The 16,393-nt window shown below is 33.6% G+C and overlaps 1 protein-coding gene and 1 pseudogene across 3 annotated transcripts in view; one reads left to right on the top strand and one right to left on the bottom strand.

Annotated features, from left to right (window-relative positions):
• Positions 1–16,393, top strand: part of LOC123217986 (putative disease resistance RPP13-like protein 1) — a 93,532-nt gene that overhangs the window by 31,589 nt on the left and 45,550 nt on the right. The gene's annotated exons all lie outside the window — the stretch shown is intronic.
• On the bottom strand, positions 3,846–16,153 carry LOC123219702 (annotated as a pseudogene).

Raw genomic sequence — 16,393 nt, 5'->3', positions numbered from 1 at the left:
TCATATTGTCAATCTATTTTGTTTAAAAATTTATTAAAAATAAATTAAATATCCAAACCTATAATTATTAGAACATATCATTTCTAAGTAGTGACAATTGTTCACCTTACTTTAATAAAATAATTAGATTAAAAAAATATCTTTATCTCATGGTATAAAAAAAAATATAATTTTACAAATTATTGTCTGTAGAAAACATTTCAATGGTTATGAGATATTTTTTTTCATTTTATTTTTGAACTTATGTTTTTCTTATAGACCTTTAGAAATTCATCTAATCTAATATAAATTATTCAAATTATTCAAAAATAATTAAAATTTTTAAAAATACTCTTAATTTTGTCTAACTTGGTTTTACTGATTTTAACCTATTTATTTGATTCACTAATTTTAATTAAGTTTGACAGAATTAATAAGTAAACTATATTTTAATATTAACTAGACTAGATTTAAAATTAATTTTTAGTTTAATTGGTTAAACTGATAAATTTACTCTGTTTTCAAAATACTGTTGGGAAGAGACATGTCTGTAAACCAAATCGGGCCATATTATATCTTATTTGGTGCAACCTTGGGGCCCATAAGCCTTACCAGACCAAGATTCATGAAATTATGAGCTATGCCGATTTGTCAAAAAGGTTCATAGCATGGTCCAAACCCCTGAGTTCTGGCTTTATAAATCTTTTTAAGGGGTCAATCCATCAAATATTAACTATATATTTATATTTTTCATTTTTGTAAGTCGTGTCATGAGCATCTTACTTTTCCTTGTTGAGATGTACATGCAGTAAAAGGATAGTGTGATAGGTGTATCTTCCACGCCCAAAAATATTCTGAAGAGTTCTCAATTTGGTTTACCTGGGGTTAGCTTTGAATCGAATTTGAGTTCAAATTTAATTTAAATAAGTTTAAAATAAGTTAAATTCAAATAAGTTTAAACTTAAATTTAAGTTTAAAAGTTTAATATTTTTTAATTTGAGTTTAGAGTTTCTAACTCGTAAAAATTATGAGTTAAAAATTTTGATACACGATATTATTTTGATCAATATATATTAAAGCGACATTATTTTAATAACGAGTTAGTTAAAAAGCTAGATTTGAGCTTAAGTTTTACTCTTTTGAAACGAGTCAAGCTCGAGCTTATTTAAAACGAGCTTGAACTCAAGTTCAGTTCTTTACAAATCGAGCTGACCTTGAGCTCGACTTGACCTATCTTGAATCCAGCCCTAGGTTCACCAATCATCTCTTCGTACACAAAGGTTAAGTGTTCTTTAATTTACTTGGTTAATTTCAGGGTCAATTTGTATGAGCATTAAGTAATCAGATAACACAATTAATTTAGTAGAACAATTATATTATACATACTTATCCAATTAAATATTTAGATGATATATTATGATATAATTAATTTAGAATAAATTGACCACTAAATCTTAATTGGACAAATTGGAGTGACAGACACCATTTCAAGGTTAAAAACACCACATTCAAGTATGTTTTGGTATAACAATAGTGCCAAATAATTTATGTGTCACCATCAACACCATGATTTCCATTTATGCTAGCTAGCTAATTAAGAAAATCTCAATCAAAGAACAAAATTTTGATTTAGTAATCAATCATTAACACCACTGTTATGATTGATTACATGATGAAAATCCCATTTCAAGATAAGACCTGATTTTCCCAAGCAGGTGTTACTTGCTTTAGAGACATCTTTTTGCAGCCACAACTTGGCTTTAATTATACCAAGACCAAACCTTTTAAGGGCCATTGTCAGTTTCATTTTCAACAATTTTCTCAACAAAGAAGTGATAGAGAAAGACTTGAGCTTTCATGGGGACCAAGTTTTTCTTCCAATATTCACATACAACTTGCTTCGTTTGCATAGATTGGTGAAAGAAAGATTTTTCGTAATTTTTCATATCTAGAGAGTTCTGGGTTGGTCTAGTCCAAGATGCAAACTAGTAGGGGTGAGTAAAAGACCCACTTGGAATCAAAATTGTTTGCTACTAGACTTCCAATTTCAATTTCTACTTGGAATCGAGCAACACTAAATAGGTTTTAGTTCCAATTTTTGTAAAATTAGCCAATTCTGATTCCATCCACAAAGAATCAACTAGATATGACAATATGTTTAAGATACCTGATTGATTATCCAACTTTCTTCCTATTTCTAGAAATCGATCAATTCCAGTTTTAGTTCTTTGTTTTTTTTATTAAGATACTCAAACCTACTCATCTGTACAAATTAAGTTTGTGTCGTATTGTTTTCTATTATTTAAGATGTGATTTGTGGGTGAACCACGTTAGGATTTTGAGTGATTTTCTATTGCTTTTAGTTTTTCTTTCTAAACTAGGGTTGATGCATGCAGTACGACAAGGTCGATGCAAGCATGTTGATAAAATTAAGAGTTATATCCCAACCAACATGGCCTAAATGATGTATTGTTTCATGTAGTGTGTAGAGATAATGACACCGATGAGTGGTGCGTCATCGTATTAGGTCAATTCAACCCATTTGACACCTCAACCTTACACACCACATTTTAAAGCTGACTTTCTCAACGAATCTTTAGAATTTATTATATAGAAATGAGAAATGCAAAAAAGATTCAGCATAGTGTCTCGGAATATGTATTTATGTCCATACAAATCGAATCACAAACAAGTATTATAGCTCAAGATATGTTAACAACAGGAAGATGCAGAAGTAATGCCAGCAAACCAACAATTATTTATTTCTTACTGCAATAATCAAATTCATCACACAGCGAATGAAATGCCAGAAGAAATATGCACAAAGATCCCTGAAGAAAGCTCAATTAAGAATGAGTGAGGTTATCGTACGTAAGCTCCAAGTATCAGATTCAACATGTGTTACAAATGCTTATTGTTCTTCTAATTTAATCCAGCAGCCAAGAAAGTTGTTCAATAATTCATTTGGCAATATTAAATGTTTTTCTATTGACTTCAAACAACTCTGTTCTGTAAAGCATTAGAATAAGTTTAAGAGGTAAGAGTTTAGGTGCATGAATGTTTGTATCATTCACTAGAATTTTTCATCTAATGCTTTAAGGAATCTAATCACCTATGTCAACTTAAGTTGAACTTTGAACCAAACACTTAGTTTACTAAATTTCCTCTTATTTTCCTTAGATTTGTTTGGGTCAAGATTATTAACCCTTGTATTTAACTTAAGAGTATATTCAAATCAAGCTGGTTGGCTTACGATTTGGCTCACATGAATCAAACTCGAACCGAAGAACTTTCATCTGGTTGAGCTTGAGCTCAGCTTGGAATTGACACTTGTGTCGGATCTCGCCTCACCAATAATTTTTTTTTCTTCTCCAATGATTTTTCTTCTTCTTTGGCATTAATGTTCACCTTTTCTAGTATTATTATTCACCAAATCAAGCAAATTGAGCTCAAGCTCAAATTAGCCATTCTAGATTCGAGCCAAACTCGAACTGGCCATTGTTTGGGTTTGGCTCTGCTTAGCTCAAATTCACTTTTAATCTAATTATTAACAACATAATTATTCTTATATACTTAGAAATTTTGTTTAAGTTGAATCCATTATCTAACTTGGCTTGAAAAATCCCATTACATGTGATCTCAGTTGTTATCAATTTTTGATAGTTCTTTTCATGTTCCTAAAGGTTAATTTCTATTAATAGGACCAGATCTCATGTTTGCTGAGATAAAAGAATCTGAAGAGAATTTATATATATTTTCAACATAATATTATAGTTGAACATAGAATTTACAAGTTTATAAATGAAAAAAATATGGTTTGCCTAGATGGATGTGCAGTACCTCAATTTGAAGGAAAAACATTACTTTGGTGACCAGAAGAGGAGAAGAAGTGGTCATTCCCCAGTAATCACAACTTCAAGGTTTGTGGATGCATTGGAAGATAGGGTTGAGGAACATAACCCTCTTTTCTCATTTCAGTAAGAAGATTCTTCAGCAATTTATAAATCTGAGCAAACTCAGGGTGACTTTCATCGGCAGTGACGAACATATGGGTTGTACTGTTAAACTCAATTCAGCTATACCCTAGAACCTTTTCAACTCTTTCTTTCATCATATGTCTTAAGCACATTTCCCCACTGTCTGACATCAACATGAATATTTGAAAGCAACACATAGTAGCCAAAGTTTTGCGGGTTCAAATCAGAAAGATGTTTTGAAGCTAATTCAGCTAGCTCGACATTGCCATGGACCCGACATGCTCCAAGCAATATTCCCATACACCTGCATCTGGTGAAAATGGCATACTCTTTATAGTTTCAAATGCTTTATCCAAACGACCTACACGCCCAAACAAATCTACCATGCATGCATAATGTTCTAGATGAGCTAGAATAGCATATTCTTGGGTCATGCAATGGATACCATATTCCATCATCAACTTGGCTAGCATGAGCACAAGCAGAGATTATCGCGAGAAAGGTGACATGGTCAGGCTGAATTTTATTTTCCAACATTTCACGGAAAAGAGCAAGAGATTCCTTAAGGCATCCATGGCTTCCATAAGCAGCAATGATGCTATTCCATGCCATTTCATTCTTCCCCCGCATCATGTCAAACACAGCACAGGAAAAATCCAACTTTCCACATTTACCATACATGTCTATCAATGCACCCTCAACGAAGAGATCAGAACGGCAAGAACCTTTGATCATGAAACCATGAATTTCTATCCCAAAATGCAGTGCAGGTAAGTTTGCACAAGCAGAAAGAGCAGCTGATATGCTCACATGGTCATATTTCATTCCTTCCAAACACATCTGACCAAAAACGTCAATAGCCTTCTCTGGTCTGCCATTCTGGGAACAAGTTGTGATCATTGAATTCCAACAAATAACATCCTTTTCTAACTTTCCTCCAAAAATTTTATGATCAAGATCCAGTCTTCCACACTTTGCATACATGTCTGCAATTGCACTTCCTACTTGGCATTTCCTATCAAGCCCATTCTTCAGGATGTTACCATGTAATTCCTTTCCCAATTTCAGAGCAGCCAAACCAGCCATTGCTGGTAATATACTTGCTAGGGTTACAGCATTTGGACTCTTTTTTTCATGAATTAAAAACCTAAATTTCTTTAAAGCATCAGTGTTCATCCCATTAAGTACAAAGCCAGAAAGCATTGCTGTGCACGTTGCAACATCACTTGTGGAGCTCAGGTTAAAAATCTTGCATGCCATTTTCACATCGCTGCACTTAAGGATAAATCAGTAAGTGCACTCTTCAAGAAAGCATCCAAAGGCACACCATGCTCTACGTCAAGAAGTTGCCATAAAAAATTGAACTACAATTAAGATTGATTCTAACTCTGCTATTTACAATAAAAAAGATGGCCACCTTCAAAATCCTTGACTTTGTTAGGAGGACCTGTCTCTGATACTATCGTAATCAACTTCGGGACAAATCAGTATATACACCTGTTGCCACAACAATCTTTTACATAAAAAAGAATTAAAATAACTTGTAGAACATACTATTTACAGCTTTCTTTCCTCTTTTATGGCATCCGGTGCTTCTACTTCAGACAATTGTCGCTTATGTTCCTGTTCCAACTCTTCAAGTTCACTTTGAAGTCGTGTCATCTGCATAAATTTGAATAATAATGTTAATTATTTCACATAAAATTGTTCAAATATTTTTTGCTTGCTTTAGTGCAATGGATGTGCGTGCACTATATGATTATTAATGTCAAGTGGTGTATAAACCTTGTGGTTAAGTTCTTCAATCCTCTTATCATATCCCAAGCAGCTGAAACAATAAAGTGTTCCATATAAATATTTGAAATGATAAATAAGGAAAAACAACCGGTAAGCATGACTCCTAATAAGAATTGAGTTTTGAGGGATGTGAACGGCAAGGGATTTCAATAGAAAGCATGATGCCTAACAAGGATTAAGTTTTGACAAATGTGGGTAGCCACCATAAACACTAAGGTTGGCTGCCATTATTCAGGGAGCAGTTACCGTATAATCATGGTACGAAAGTACCAATCTTCCAAATGATGAAAAAGCAAATATAGAAAGAGGAAAAATATATCCAACACTTAATTCTGGAAAATGTAATCTATCATACACACACATCAACAGGAATTTATTTCAAGGAAGAACTAAAGATAATTTAATCTAGTTTCTGAACCATATTCTATAAAGAAAAAAAGACAAGAAGTCCAAACTTGAATATGAAACTAATATAAGTATGTTAATCTAGGAATGCGTGCAAGTGTCAAAGAATTATGAGTTGGGTTATAACGTGAATGAAATATTATTGACGAAATATTATATAATTTATAGTACTTATAATGTAATCTGAAAAAAAAAAATTATAATCCTACAAAATCGGAAAAATAATATGCACAAAATCAGATCAAATCAGATCAATCAAAATCAAATCAAATCAGAATCATACCAAATAACAAAATATATGAATTAGATTTAATCAGAGTCAGACCAAATAGGAAAAATAAATGTTTTATATAACACTCTCCCGCAATTATAGCGGAAGCTCACTGAACCACAATAAAAGACACAAAGAGGGAAAGCACTTACGAGACAAACCTTTGATAAATATATCTGAGAGATTATAGGAAAATGTCAAAGTATACGAGACAAACCTTTGGTAAATATATCTACAAGCTAAGAGATTATAGGAAAATGTCGAAGTAGAATAGCCTTTCAAGCATCCAACTCAAAAATGAAATGCAAAATGTTGTCAATATGCCGAGTGTGAGCATGAAACAAATGATTGATAATCATGTGCAGAGTAGACTAATTATCACAAAGCATAAATGGAGATGAGTGTAGAGGAATCTTGAGCTCTTGTAAAAGGTAACTAAACCACCGAATATCAACAATCACATGTGTGAGGGCACGATACTCCAACTTTATAGTAAAGCAAAACATAATAGTATGTTTCTTAGCAGTTCAACAAACAAGGTTGCAGTTAAGAAAAACACAACTACTAGTGATAGAGTGTCGGGATGAAACATCAACAACCCAATTAGCATTTGAATAGGAAAGGAGATGAAGACTAAAGTCACAATGAAATGTGAGACCACGAAGCAAGGTGCACTTAATATACCGAATATTGCGTTTAACTACATGTCTATCTCTATAAGTAGGAACAGATAGTTACTGAGCAACCTGATTCACAACAAAGGTGATATTAGTTCGGGAGAGAGTAAGACACTAAAGGCCATCAACCATGCTTCAATAGAATGTAACATCTAGAAATAGAAAATCATCTTGGAACTAACAAAAGAAGTAGCACAAGGAGCGCATGAGTCAAGTTGGAAGTGTTGAAGCATATATACCATGTAGCAATGTTAAGACAGATGTAAAGTGGCAAACTTTCTAATGACTTACATACCATGGAAGAAACCGAGGGCACCCAAATCTCAACAAGCAAAGATAGGGCATAAGGTAGAAACACAATCTGTAATAGTTGATGCATCAGAACCAATAACAATCAAATCACTCACATAAACAAGTCGAATCACAACTGAGCTGGATGTACGGTGAATGAACAATAAGGGATCAGATCGTCTATTGATAAACCTATAGTGAAGTAAAAAAAAATACATCTAATGGCACCATGCTCAAGACACCTATTTAAGGCCATATATATAGCTATAATAAGATGACAAACATGAGATGGTTGACCAAGGTCTATGAAATCGAAAAGTTGCTCCATGAATACTTCTTTAGTGAGATACCTTTGAAGAAAGATATTCTTGACATTAAGTTGACATAGTGGCCAGTCATACATGGTGGGGAGAGTAAGAATTGTATAGATAGTAGTCCACTTGACAACAGGATTGAATGTTTCAACAAAATCCATACCAACTTATTGGTGAAAACTTGTGGCAACCAAACAAGCCTTTTACCACTCAACAAACTTATCGACATGACGTTTGATCTTGTAAACCTAACTACACCTGACTAAATTTTGCTAAGGAGATGACAAAAAAAGAAGAGAAGTTAGCAACCATTGGAAGGCCACGATTTGTGGTGTAGACAAAGATTGTTGATAGAGAGAAACTAGGGGGAAGACTACCAGAAGGTACTAAAATTGAAGTCGTCTTTGAGTCAACCATTGAGAGAACTAGTGAATGGTCGAAGCTTTGCCAAAAATGAGTTGAAACATGGATGACAAAGAGACCAACAAACCAAAAATGAGTAAAGAATGCAGGTTTGACAAACCAAAAACAACCAACAAAGAGACCCAAAATGTGAATGACAAAGAGAGATATTGTCGTTAGAGAAAAGAACATAGACATTGTGCTTGAACACAATGCAAAAACACGTGAAACAAAGGGCACAGCGATAACATCTTTGGGGGGGTTGTGTTCATGAGGGCATTGAAATGGAGCTTGAGCATTGGAGAGGAAGCACGACTAATGACAAGATGGTCTTAGGCAAAAGATGATGCTAGAGATGGAGGAAGTAGGCATCGAAAAGGAGTTTGCAAATTGAAAACTAAAAAGGGGTAAAGCTAAAATTTTACAAAACCCTAGAAGGGTGGCTACAAAGGAGAAAAAGATGAGAAGATGAAACCCTATGTTGAGAAAGGGGAGCACCACTTTTCAAACTTGAAAAATATGAAGTTAGGAAGGAGAAAAAAAATCCAAATTGAAGGGTACAGGAGATATTAACCATTCTAATACCATAAAGAATTATGTGTTGGCTAATAAATTGAATAAATATTATTGATGAAATATTGTACAATTTATAATATTACAATGTAATCGAAAGATGAAATATTTTAATAACGAGTTAGTTAAAAATTTAATTTGAGCTCAAGTTTTGCTCTTTTAAAATAAGCTGAACTCAAGTTTATTTGAAGCAAGCTCGAGCTCAAGCTCAGTTCTATACAAATCGAATTGAACTCAATTTGATTTGATTTGAATCTAGCCTTAGGTTTACCAATCAACTCTTCGTACACAAAGGTTAAGTGTTCTCTAATTTACTTGGTTAATTTCCCGGCCAATTTGTATGAGCATCAAGTAATCAGATAACACAAGTAATTTAGGAGAACAATAATATTATATATACTTATCCAATTGAATATATATATAATATATTATGATATGCTTAATTTAGAAAAAATTAACCACTAAGTCTTAATTGGACGGATTGGAGTGATGGACACAATTTCAAGGTTTAAAACACCACATTCAAGTATGTTTTGGTGTAACAATAGTGCCAAATAATTTACGTGTCACCATCAACACCATGATTTCCATTCACGCTAGCTAGCTAATTAAGAAAATCTCAATCAAAGAACAAATTTTGATTCATTAATCAATCATTAATACCACTGTTATGGTTGATTACATGATGAAAATCCCATTTCAAGATAAGACCTGATTTTCCCAAGCAGGTGTTACTTGCTTTAGAGACATCTTTTTGCGGCCACAACTTGGCTTTAATTATACCAAGACCAAGATTTTTTAGGGGCCATTACCAGTTTTATTTTCAACAATTTTCTCAACAAAGAAGTGATAGAGAAAGACTTGAGCTTTCATGGGGACCAAGTTTTTCTTCCATTATTCACATACAACTTGCTTCGTTTGTATAGATTGGTGAAAGAAAGTTTTTCATAATTTTTCATATCTAGAGAGTTTTGTGTTGGTCTAGTCCAAGATGCAAACTAGTAGGGGTGAGTAAAAGACCCGCTTGGAACCAAAATTGTTTGGTACTAGACTTTCAATTTCAATTTCTACTTGGAATCAACCAACACTAAATAGGTTTTAGTTCCAATTTTTGTAGAATTAGCCAATTCTAATTCCATCCACAAAGAATCAAAACCAACTTGAGAACTAGATATGACAATATATTTAAGATACCTGATCGATTACCTGACCTGATTCCTATTTCTAGAAATCGATTGATTCTAGTTCTAGTTCTTTGTTTTTTTTTTATTAAGATACTCAAACCTACTCATCTCTACAAATTAGGTTTGTGTTGTATTGCTTTCTATTGTTTAAGATGTGATTTGTGGGCGAACCATGCTAGGATTTTGAGTGATTTTCTGTTGGTTTTAGTTTTTCTTTCTAAACTAGGGTTGATGCATGCAGTATGACTAGATTGACGGAAGCATGTTGATAAAATTAAGAGTTATATCCTAACCAACATGGCCTAAATGGTGTATTGTTTCATGTAGTGTGTAGAGATAATGACACTAATGAGTGGTGTGTCACCGTATTAGGTCAATTCAACTCATTTGACACCTCTGCCTTACACACCACATTTTAAAGCTGATGTTCTCAATGAATCTTTAGAATTTACTATATAGAAATGAGAAATATGAAAAAAGATCCAGCATGGTGTCTCAGAATATGCATTTATGTCCATACAAATCGAATCACAAACAATTATTATAGCTCAAGATATGTTAACAACAGGAAGATGCAGAAGTAATGCCAACAAACCAACAATTATTTATTTCTTACTGCAATAATTAAATTCATCACACAGCGAATGAAATGCCAGAAGAAATATGCACAAAGATTCCTGAAGAAAGCTCAGTTAAGAATGAGTGAAGTTATCGTGCATAAGCTCAAGCATCAGATTCAAAATGTGTTACAAATGCTTATTGTTCTTCTAATTTAATCCGGCCCCCAAGTAAGTTGTTCAATAATTCAGTTGGCAAAATTAAATGTTTTTCTATTGACTTCAAACATCTCTGTTCTGTAAAGTATTAGATTAAGTTTAAGAGGAAAGAGTTTAGGCGCATGAATGTTTGTATGATTCACTAGAAGTTTTCATCTAATCCTTGAAGGAATCTAATCACCTTTGTCAACTTAAGTTGAACTTTGAACCAAAAACTTAGTTTACTAAATTACTTCTTATTTTCCTTAGATTTGTTTGAGTCAAGATTATCAACCCGAGTATTTAACTTAGGAGTAGATTCGAACCAAGCTATCTTAGACTCAGCTTACAATTTGGCTCACATGAATCAAACTTGAGCTGAAAGATTTTTATCTAGTTGAGCTTAAGCTTAGCTTGGAATTGACACTTGTGTCGGATCTCACCTCACCAACGATTTTTTTTTTCTCCTCTAATGAATTTTCTCCTTCTTTGGCATTAATGTTCACCTTCTCTAGCATTATTATTCACCAAATCAAGCAAATTTAGCTCAAGCTCAAATTAGCCATTCTAAATTCGAGCCAAGCTCCAATTGGCCATTGTTTGGGTTTGGCTCAACTCACCTCAAATTCACTTTTAATCTAATTATTGACAGCACAATTATTCTTATATACTCAGAAATTTTGTTTAAGTTGAATCCATCATCTAACTTGGCTTGAAAAATCCCATTACATGTGATCTCAGTTGTTATCAATTTTTGGTAGTTCTTGTCATGTTCCTAAAGGTTAACTTTCTATTAATAGGACCAGATGTCATGTTTGCTGAGATAAAAGAATTTGAACGGAATTTATATATATTTTCAACATAATATTATAGTTGAACATAGAATTTACAAGTTTATAAATGAAAAAAATATGGTTTGCCTAGATGGATGTGCAGTACCTCAATTTTAAGGAAAAACATTACTTTGGTGACCAGAAGAGGAGAAGAAGTGGTCATTCCCCAGTAATCACAACTTCAAGGTTTGTGGATGCAATGGAAGATAGGCTTGAGGAACATAACCCTCTTTTCTCATTTTAGTAAGAAGATTCTTCGACAATTTATAGATCTGAGCAGACTTAGGGTGACTTTCATCGGCAGTGACGAACATATGAATTGTATTGTTAAACTCAATCTAGCTATACCTAGAACCTTTTCAACTCTTTCTTTCATCATGTGTCTAATCTTAAGCACATTTCCCCACTGTCCAACATCAGCATGTATATTTGAAAGCAACACATAGTAGCCATAGTTTTGCGAGTTCGAATCAGAAAGATGTTTTGAAGCTAATTCAGCTAGCTCAACATTGCCATGGACCCGACATGCTTCAAGCAATATTCCCATTCACCTGCATCTAAGTAGCACGGAAACTTACAATAGGATGTGTTTCCACGTTTTGGAAACGTTTCCGTTTCTGAAACTCTCCAAAACTTGTAGGAAACGTTTCGGGTCATTTCAAAATTTTTGAAAAATTTTGAAACACGTTTATTTTAGAAGAAAAATCATGAAATCGATTAAACACATATTTTTTATATTTTCAAACCGAAAAAGTCTTTAAATCTCATATTGAATTCATCTTCTCTCTACTTTTTAATGTGTTACTCATCTCTTTTCTGACATATCATATAGATTAGTGTGTATTGTTGTTTTTTTCTTAAATATCTACATGTGTTTACTTAAGAACAATTTATACTAGATTTTATGATTCTATTTTATAGTATTTTTTTTCTTCATTATTTTTTTATTATTTATTTTTATATTATACAAATTTAAGTATTTTTATTATAAAAATTTAGTATTTATAAAAAAACTCTTATATTTTTCATATTTATAAGTTTTCCTACATTTTCGTTTCCTATATTTTTTAAAAAATGCGTTTCCATGTTTCCGTTTCCGCGTTTCCACGTTTCTCCGTTTCCGTTTCCGTGCTACATAGACCTGCATCTGGTGAAAATGGCATACTATTTATAGTTTCGAATGCTTTATCCAAACAACCTGCACGCCCAAACAAATCTACTATGCATGCATAATGCTTCAGATGAGCAGGGATAACATATTCTTGGGTCATGCAATAGATACCATATTCCATCATCAACTTGGCCAACATGAGCACAAGCAGAGATTATCGCCAGAAAGGTGACATGGTCAGGCTGAATTTTATTTTCCAACATTTCACGGAAAAGAGCAAGAGATTCCTTAAGGCGTCCATGGCTTTCATGAGCAGCAATGATGCTATTCCATGCCACTTCATTCTTCCCCTGCATCATGTCAAACACAGCACAGGAAAAATCCAACTTTCCACATTTAGCATACATGTCTATCAATGCACCAACAACGAAGAGATTAGAACGGCAAGAACCTTTAATCATGAAACCATGAATTTCTTTCCCAAAATGCAGTGCAGGTAAGTTTGCACAAGCAGAAAGAGCAACTGATATGCTCACATGGTCATATTTCATTCCTTCCAAACACATTTGACGAAAAAGGTCAATAGCCTTCTCCGGTCTGCCATTCTGGGAACAACTTGTGATCATTGAATTCCAACAAATAACATCCTTTTCTAACATTCCTCCAAAAATTTTATGATCAAGATCCAGTCTTCCACACTTTACATACATGTCTGCAATTGCACTTCCTACTTGGCATTTCCTATCAAGCTCGTTCTTCAGGATGTTACCATGTAATTCCTTTCCCAATTTCAGAGCACCCAAATCAGCTATTGCTGGTAATATACTTGCTAGGGTTACAGCATTTGGACTCTTTTTTTCACGAATTAAAAACCTAAATTTCTTTAAAGCATCACTGTTCATCCCATTAAGTACAAAGCCAGAAAGTATTGTTGTGCACATTGCAACATCACTTGTGGAGCTCAGGTTAAAAATCTTGGATGCTCTTTTCACATCGCTGCACTCAAGTATAAATCAATAAGTGCACTCTTCAAGAAAGCATCCAAAGGCACACCATGCTCTACGTCAAGAAGTTGCTACAAAAAATTGAACTACAATTAAGATTGATTCTAACTCAGCTATTTGCAATAAAAAAGATGGCCACCTTCAAAATCCTTGACTTTGTTAGGAGGACCTGTCTCTGCTACTATCGTAATCAACTTTGGGACAAATCAGTATATACACCTGTTGCCACAACAATCTTTTACATAAAAAAGAATTAAAATAACTTGTAGAGCATACTATTTACAGCTTTCTTTCCTCTTTTATGGCATCCGGTGCTTCTACTTCAGACAATTGTAACTTTTGTTCCTGTTCCAACTCTTCAAGTTCACTTTGAAGTCGTGTCATCTGCATAAATTTGAATAATAATGTTAATCAGTTCACATAAAATTGTTCAAATATTTTTTGCTTGCTTTAGTGCAATGGATGTGCGTGCACTATATGATTATTAATGTCAAATGGTGTATAAACCTTGCGGTTAAGTTCTTCAATCCTCTTATCATATCCCAAGCAGCTGAAACAATAAAGCGTTCCATATAACTATTTGAAATGATAAATAAGGAAAAACAACCGGTAAGCATGATTCCTAATAAGAATTGAGTTTTAAGGGATGTGAACGGCAAGGGATTTCAATAGAAAGCATGATGCCTAACAAGGATTAAGTTTTGACAAATGTGGGTAGCCACCATAAACACTTAAGTTTGGCTGCCATTATTCAGGGAGCAATTACCGTATAATCATGGTACGAAAGTGCCAATCTTTCAAATGATGAAAAAGCAAATATAGAAAGAGGAAAAATATATCCAACACTTAATTCTGGAAAATGTAATCTATCATACACACACATTAACAGGAATTTATTTCAAGGAAGAACTAAAGATAATTTAATCTAGTTTCTGAACCATATTCTATAAAGAAAACAAGATAAGAAGTCCAAACTTGAATATGAAACTAATATAAGTATGTTAATCTAGGAATGTGGGCAAGTGTCAAAGAATTATGAGTTGGGTTATAACGTGAATGAAATATTATTGACGAAATATTATGCAATTTATAGTACTTATAATGTCATCTGGAAAAAAATTCTAATCCTACAAAATAAAAAAAAATAATATACACAAAATCGGATCAAATCAGATCAATCAAAATCAAATCAAATCAAAATCATACCAAATGGGAAAATATATGAATCAGATTCAATCAAAGTTAGACCAAATGGGAAAAATAAATGTTTTATATAACACTCTCCAGCAATTGCAGCGGAAGCTCACAGAGCCACAATAAAAGACACAAAGAGGGAAAGAACTTACGAGACAAACCTTTGGTCAATATATCTACAAGTTGAGAGATTATAGGAAAATGTCGAAATGGAATAGCCTTACAAGCATCCAACTCATAAATGAAATTCAGATTGTTGTCAATATGCCAAGTGTGAGCATGAAACAAATGATTGATAATCATGTGCAGAGTAAACTAATTATCACAAAGCATAAATAGAGATGAGTGTAAAGGAATCTTGAGCTCCCGTAAAAGGTAACTAAGCCACCGAACATCAATAATCACATGTGTGAGGGCGCAATACTCCAACTCTACACTATAGTAAAATAAAATAGCATGTTTCTTAGTAGTTCAACAAACAAGGTTGCAGTTAAGAAAAACACAGCTACCAATGATAAAGTGTCGGGTTAAAACATCAACAACCTAGTTAGCATTTGAATAGGAAAGGAGATGAAGACTAAAGTCACAATGAAATGTGAGACCATGAAGCAAGGTGCACTTAATATACCGAATATTGCGTTTAACTACATGTCTGTCTCTATAAGTAGGAATAGATAGTCGTTGAGTAACCTGATTCATAGCAAAGGTAATATTAGATCGAGTAAGAGTAAGACACTAAAGGTCATCAACCATGCTTCAATAGAATGTAACATCTAGAAATAGAACATCATCTTGGAACTAAAAAAAGAAGTAGCATAAGAAGCGCATGAGTCAAGTTGGAAGTGTTGAAGCATATATACCATGTAGCAATGTTGAGATAGATGTACAGTGGCAGACTTTCTAATGACTTACATACCAAGGAAGAAACCGAGGGCACCCAAATCTCAACAAGCAAAGATAGAGCGTAAGGTAGAAACACAATCTGTAATAGTTGATGCATCAGAACCAATAACAATCAAATCATTCACATAAACAAGTCAAATCACAACTGAGTGGATGTACGATGAATGAACAATGAGGGATCAGACCGACTGCTGGCAAGCCCATAATGAAGTAAAAAAAAGTACATCTAATGGCACGATGCTCGAGACACCTATTTAAGGCCATATATATAGCTATAATAAGATGACAAACATGAGATAGTTGACCAAGGTCTATGAAACCGAGAAGTTGCTCCATGAATACTTTTTTAGTAAGATACCCTTGAAGAAAGACATTCTTGACATTAAGTTGACATAGTGGCCAGTCATACATGGTGGGGAGAGCAAGAATTGTATGGATAGTAGTATACTTGATGACAGGATTGAATGTTTCAGCAAAATCCATACCAACTTGTGGCAACCAAACAAGTTTTTTACCACTCAACAAACTTATCAACACGACGTTTGATCTTGTAAACCTAACGACACCTAACTAAATTTTGCTAAAGAGATGACCGAAAAAGAAGAGGAGTTCGCAACCATTAGAAGGCCACAATTTGTTGTGTAGAGAAACATTGTTGACAGAGAGAAACCAGGGTGAAGACTACCAGGAGGTACTAAAATCGAAGTCATCTTTGAGTTAGCC

Source organism: Mangifera indica, chromosome 6 (assembly GCF_011075055.1).
Source record: "Mangifera indica cultivar Alphonso chromosome 6, CATAS_Mindica_2.1, whole genome shotgun sequence".
In the NCBI taxonomy this organism is placed as follows: domain Eukaryota; kingdom Viridiplantae; phylum Streptophyta; class Magnoliopsida; order Sapindales; family Anacardiaceae; genus Mangifera; species Mangifera indica.
The sequence above is the reverse complement of the archived record's forward strand: the minus strand, read 5'-3'. Positions and strand labels throughout refer to the sequence as shown.